The 6,530-nt window shown below is 36.7% G+C and overlaps 1 pseudogene; it reads left to right on the forward strand.

Annotated features, from left to right (window-relative positions):
* Positions 1–4,898: 4,898 nt before the first annotated feature.
* LOC141571248 (collagen alpha-1(XIV) chain pseudogene) lies at positions 4,899–6,066 on the forward strand (annotated as a pseudogene).
* The last annotated feature ends 464 nt before the right edge of the window (positions 6,067–6,530 follow it).

The raw sequence follows: 6,530 nt of genomic DNA on the forward strand, positions 1-6,530 counted from the left end.
CATATAGCTATAATGCATTTATTTTTTATGTTAAATGCATATGCTACTGTTATCTTTCTGCTGTTGGTAGACATTTTTATTTCTAGATTTCCTTGTTTGATACTACATATGATTCTGATATGGACATTCATACACATGTGTTCTTGTGCACATGTGCCTAGGTTTCTTTAGGGTTTATACCTAGAAGAAGCTGTTATAGTTCATCTACAGTTTCATATTTACTAGATAGGTACAAATTGTTCTTTAGAGTGGTTTTACTAATGCATATGTCCATAAACCTTGAATAAATATAGTTTTTGTCATGATTTCTCCAAACCTTGATATTATCAGACTTTACTGTTTGCCAATAATGAGGGCTCTGAAATTGTGTCTTGTGTGGTTTCAAGTTACAAATTTTCTTCTGGTCAATAATAATGTTGAAATCATAACTATATCATAAAGATTTGATCCACGTTTCCTCTGAAAATTATATATATATATAAAATCTTTTATTTTAAAGTGAGCACCTGACAGGTTTATTTAGTTAATGAATGAGAAAATCAACAGAATAGTGAGACTGTTCACAGAAAATTAGACAGAATGAAGAATTTGTAGTGGCTGATGCTTGGATGAGATAGCTGATTTCTACATAAAACTAGTTAATATCCTACAGTGTAGTAAAACTCCAATTTGGGGGATTAATTTTTCTGTTATACAGAAATCTTTTGCACCTCTACCAAACAGTTGTTGTTTTTTTGCACTCCTCTAAGACAAGAATTGTTTGCTTGCTATAAATTTTTTACGTTACTCATCTATACTTACAGAGTTAAAAACTACCCTAATCAGTGGTAAATAACAAGTCAAACAAAGAAAAACATTCCAAGAGAAGTTGGCACAATTTTTTTTGTAAAGAACCAGATAGCAAATATTTTGGGCTTTGTGGGCCATATGATGCAATTACTCATCTCTATCCATGAAAGCAACCATAGACAATATGTAAATGAATGAGCATGACTGTTCCCATTAAATTTTAATTGTTTACAAAAAAATGGTGGCATAGTTTGCAACCCCTGATCTGAAGAATCAGATAATTCACAAATAAACTGGCCAGGAAACACTCAGAAATACACTGGAAGAACTTTCAGTAATCCCTTTCATCTATTTTTACATTAGATGATTTTCTTAACAGTTTCCCCTTTGACCACAATCTCTAAAGATTATTCTTGATCACAAAAAAGCTGATCTAATTGTGTTTGCGCCTAATTCATTTACATAGTTGCAGTAAAAAGTGCTAATTTACACTTATATGCCACCTTTTAATATTCTCAGAGCCCTACGGCAGTAAGCAATTGTAAGGCCAGAAAGTTAACTTTTATCTGGAGAAATGGAATCATTTTTACTATTTTGGAGCTATTTTTCATTGCTCTTATTTTATTTTCTGAGGCCAGGGAATCAACCCAAGACATTCTTCTCTACCAGTTTTGTCAGCAATATCTTTAAATGTGGGTGAAACCATCTCTCCTCTAAGATTCCTGGCCACTCAAAAAGTTACCTTTCTTACTACCTATAAGAATTGGAAGCTTTAGGGGCCTGCCCGGTGGCTCGGGCGGTTAGAGCTCCATGCTCTTAACTCTGAAGGCTGCCGGTTCGATTCCCACGTGGGCCAGTGGGCTCTCAACTACAAGGTTGCCGTTCAATTCCTCGAGTCCCACAAGGGATGGTGGGCTCCGCCCCCTGCAACTAGCAACAGGCAACTGGACCTGGAGCTAAGCTGCACCCTCCACAACTAAGACTGAAAGGACAACAACTTGAAGCTGAATGGCACCCTCCACAACTAAGATTGAAAGGACAACAACTTGACTTGGAAAAAAGTTCTGGAAGTACACATTGTTCCCCAATAAAAGTCCTGTTCCCTTTCCCCAATAAAATAATAAAATCTTTAAAAAAAAATAAAATAAAATAATTGGAAGCTTTAAAACAGAGGTCAGCAAACTTTCTGTAATGGGCAAGATGGTAAATATTTTAGACTTTGAGAGCCATAAAGTGTCTATTTCAACTATTCAACTCTGCTGTTGTAGATCAAAAGCACCATAGACAATATGTAAATAAATGTGTGTGCTTGTGTTTTAATAAAACTTTATTTGCAAAAACCATTGATTTGGCCTATAGAGCATTGTTTGCCAACATTTACTTTAAGCCATAAACAGGTACTAGCCCAGTTTTCTTATCAGATATCATAGAAGGTAAAGGAGAACCGACCAATATTCCAAGACAGATTTATCATTTTAACAAAGAGAAAAACTAATTCTAGTTTTGCATCAATATAATATTTGATATTAAAGGAATCATAGCTCTTTTAAAATATTTTTTTAATAAACGTATCAAAAGTGAGCCACATTTAGCAAACTGTTAACACATTTTATTGCTTCTTCTCAGACTCATTATTTGCACACACTATAATCCAAAGAAAATAAAATTCGCTCCTATAAAAGGAATTCAGATTTTGTTCTTCATTGTCGTCTTTCACATTTTAGGACAACCAGTCATTTAATTTTAAAAAATACTTTCCTCTTTTTTTTTTTTTCCTAAGCAAACAAAAGCACATCTAATGACCTTGCATACTAAGTTGTAGCTCTATGCTATTATTGCTCCTAGACTCTTATTCACGTATGCTAATTATAACTTTTTACCAAAGTATGAAACATCTATTTTACAGAAAGAACTAGGAGGTAGGTGACAACTGTCACATACAAGTATTTTAACAGACCTACAAAGCTCATTTACATATATGACTCCTACAGCCACAAATATCTTTTTTACGCCTTTTTGCCTTTTTAAAGCACCAAAAATGAATACTTTTGTTAACATTACCCAAGGATATACTCACTCCATAATACCTAAAAATAAGAAGTAAGAAGCAAACACTATATAGCCAAAAAAACCTATTGAAGAAACAAAATTCTCTCACCCATTGTGACAAGATCCCTATCTCTATCTGATAGAAATGACCTAATAGACCCTAAAAACCAACCCACCAATTATTGTTGTCACCAGTACAACAATGTTTGAATCAGAACTAGAGTCCAATTCTATGAAGAACCAGAAGCAAAGACAAAAACAAAAGCACAGAATTAAGAAAAAACAGAGAGAGAGAGAAAGAGTTGAAACTGCCTTTTCTGCAAAATTTTAAAAGACAAAGGAAGAAACCATCTTCTCAATAAATAGCTTAATACTGAGCAAAGTGTGAATCAGAAACTCAGCAGATCCGCAAGTCCAAGATATGTCTAGAATGGCTTCAGACTTAAGGCGACGTGGGAAACTTGGGAGAACTTGTTTAGCATCAATTCTTAATGGGTCAGATCAAGGTAAACATGAGGTGTTTAAGGTAAGTGGGAATGAGTCCTTGTTTTTAAATAAGTTGTTGATTCCTGAGCCTTTCTTTAGTTGTTCTTACCTTTATGGAAGAAAGGAAATATTATCTGCAGACAAGTCCCCCGTGGAGCCACATGCTATGAAGCTTCTCTGAAAAACACAGAATGCTCTTTAAACGAAAGTTAATAGCAAGTAGAGTAGAAATCTCTCCCCAGAGCAATCTTTTTCTGGGAATGTGAAACAAATATGACTTGACAGTTCTTTTTATTAAAAGATCTATAGTTTAAGTTTACATTTCATATTATTGCAGTTCTCCTGCCAAGTCCAAGTTTAGGCATTCTAGCTATTTTGTTTTCATGATCCCCAACAGATGTTGATTATGGCCCATAATTAATAGACAAATTTATTAATGACTTATGGAGAATTTTTAAAGACAGTGGTCTTAGGATAACCTAATTCAATAGGTCTAGAATAGGAAATAAGCATGTGTTTCTAAATATTATGTGGAATTTTTGGTGATCAACAGATTTAGGGACTAGGAGTGTTGGGAACAGAATTAAGGATATAGTCTGGAATTCTGCATTCCAGAGGTGAATTTTAGAGGCAGGGGAGCAGCATGAAGTTGGATCAAGAAAGAGGAGGTATGCTAAAATTTTAGAAGAGGTGCGAAAACAATTTTTTTTTAATAATCGGAGGAGCTTATATTTTGGGCAATAATAAAGATAGCAGAGAGATCTTTTAGTTAGCCTGAAGATAGCCAAGATCAAAAGTCCAGATAGTTCCCTTAAGCCTCTTAGGACAGGACACAGCTACAGTCAGCTGGATGTGGTGATAGCTGTGGAACTTCTTTCTCATCCTCGAGAGGAAGGGCCAACAGTTATACTGTATGTATGTTTAATGCAGTACACATTCCCTGACCATCAGATCATGGTCACATGTTAAATGATATCTGATAAAGCATTTTGTCCTACCTACATACAGTACCTTTCTAAAAAAGGTCAAGTTTAGAAAAAATATTTTTAGGTATGGCTCAATTTGTTTTTACTTGTAATTACAAATTGTTATCAATTTGTAATTTAATACTGATGTACCTTAATTGAATTTTGTCAGTAACAGGATATGAGAAACTGAAAAGTGAGTCAAGTTAGAGTTACTGCAGTGGTAATGTAGGCGTTAACTAAGAAAACAAACTTTCTTATGCTTTGTAGTAGATTGAGTCCTGCCCTGCCCCCTCAAAGATTGGCTATGTCCTAATCCCTGGAAACTGTGAATGTGACCTTATTTGGGAAAAGGGTCATTGCCAATTTAATAATCCAGGTAGACCCTAATCCAAAGGCAAGTATATTTATAAGAGAAACACAGAGGAGGCTCAACAATGAGGCTATGGCTTCGGCCAGCACTTCTGTCTAAGAGAAAGCTGCCCCTCCAGTCCTTTTCCTGGAGCCAGAGAGTTCAGTTCCTCCTCATATGTCCCTGGCACTTTTGGAGCTGCTGCCCCAGAACTGGATGAGCCAATCCGTCAGCAAAAGTGAATTTTTTTCTGTCAAACTACACCTATTGCTGATATCATAATCCTGATTGATGATTAATGGAAGATTGGAAGATTCAACTTCACACTGCTTTGGCTTTTCTTGGAAAACCTGATTACAGGATTTGACGTGGCCTCAGACAAGACCCAAATTTGTCTTGCACGATATCACAGCAACCACAGAATAGAATGGCACTAAAATGCCTTCAGCACAAAAGATGAGGTGATCGAAGCTGTCTGAAATCTACCACACAAGGGAGGAAATACACTAACAGATCTTGCTTTAAACTTGTTTTGAACTACATTTTTGAAAATAGCTTTAAACCAGAAATAGGAGCAAGGACTGGAATATCCAAAACTGGCATTTTAATCACAGAGAGAAAGTCCCAGTATGATATTATTCCACTACCCAGAAAACTTTTTGAGTCTGGGGTAGAACTGTTTGCCCTAGGGGTGAAAAACACAGATGAGAATGAACTGCAGGAAGTCACGTGAACCTGACTGCACTCAGGGATACGCCGCCGCTGACATACTGGGTATGGAGGGCCTGAGGAGGACTGCCTGCTCCAGGGTGGAAGAACAGGACAGGGGGGTCAAAGCCTTAGACCTGGCCACCATTGGGCCACCTACAGAGTTGGTTACTTCTTAAATCACTGGCAGAAGTTTTATGGTTAACTGGACTCATGCCCCAGAAAAACTAGAAAAATAGAGTTGTGTGTTATCCTACTAGGGGTGGAAAAACAGATGAGGTGATAGTGATGGAAGTATATCTTCCACAGTGTTGGAAAACTTGATGTCTTCAACTGAATATCAAGTAGCAATCTTTGCAATATATCCTCACACTGCTAGCGAGGGCCTATGGGGAATAAAAACCACTTTTGCTTTACCCATGGCTTCCAACCATGAACTGTGTGATGTGACCGAGAATAGTCTGAGGGCAAAACAGAGTGCAATGGCTGGAGCATCAGGGTACCTGATCCTCTGTGCTCCTCTCGCAGAGGGTCTGGCTGGGGATGAAAAAGAGTTGTAATTTGGAGAGACCCACACAGATAGTGAATTGAGTAGTTTGTTGCCCAGTATGGAATCCAGTTACAGTTTGTGCTATATTTGGAGAAGAGGCCAGCGATCCTGTTATAGGACAAGAAACAACATGTGAACAGTTCCATCATTCAGATGAAATGCTCTAATAAAAGCTGAAATCAACCTAGGGATTCTGAATTGGAAATACTGGTTTAGGTTGAAACCTCTTAAGAGCTAATTGTAATGCAAGAAAATGTATATTTTAGGATATGAAGTATAGCATAAGAAATATAGTCAATAATATGCAATAACTATGTATGGTGCCAGGTGGGTACAAGAGTTACTGGTGGGAATCACTTCTTTAATGATATTAATGCCTACCCACTATTCTGTACATATGAAACTAATATAAAATAATATTGAATGTCAACTGTAATTAAAAAAAATGTTTTAATTAAAAAAAAAGAGAGAGAAAGAAACAGAGGCACAGAGGAGAGGCCATGTGAAAATAATCTAGAAACTAGTTATACAGTCACAAGCCAAGGGACACCTGGAACCACCAGAAGCCAGAGGGGCAAGGAAGGAAGCTCCTATAGAGCCTCCTGAAGGAGCACAGCTCTTATCAACATCT

Source organism: Rhinolophus sinicus, linkage group LG04 (assembly GCF_036562045.2).
Source record: "Rhinolophus sinicus isolate RSC01 linkage group LG04, ASM3656204v1, whole genome shotgun sequence".
Lineage (NCBI taxonomy): Eukaryota > Metazoa > Chordata > Mammalia > Chiroptera > Rhinolophidae > Rhinolophus > Rhinolophus sinicus.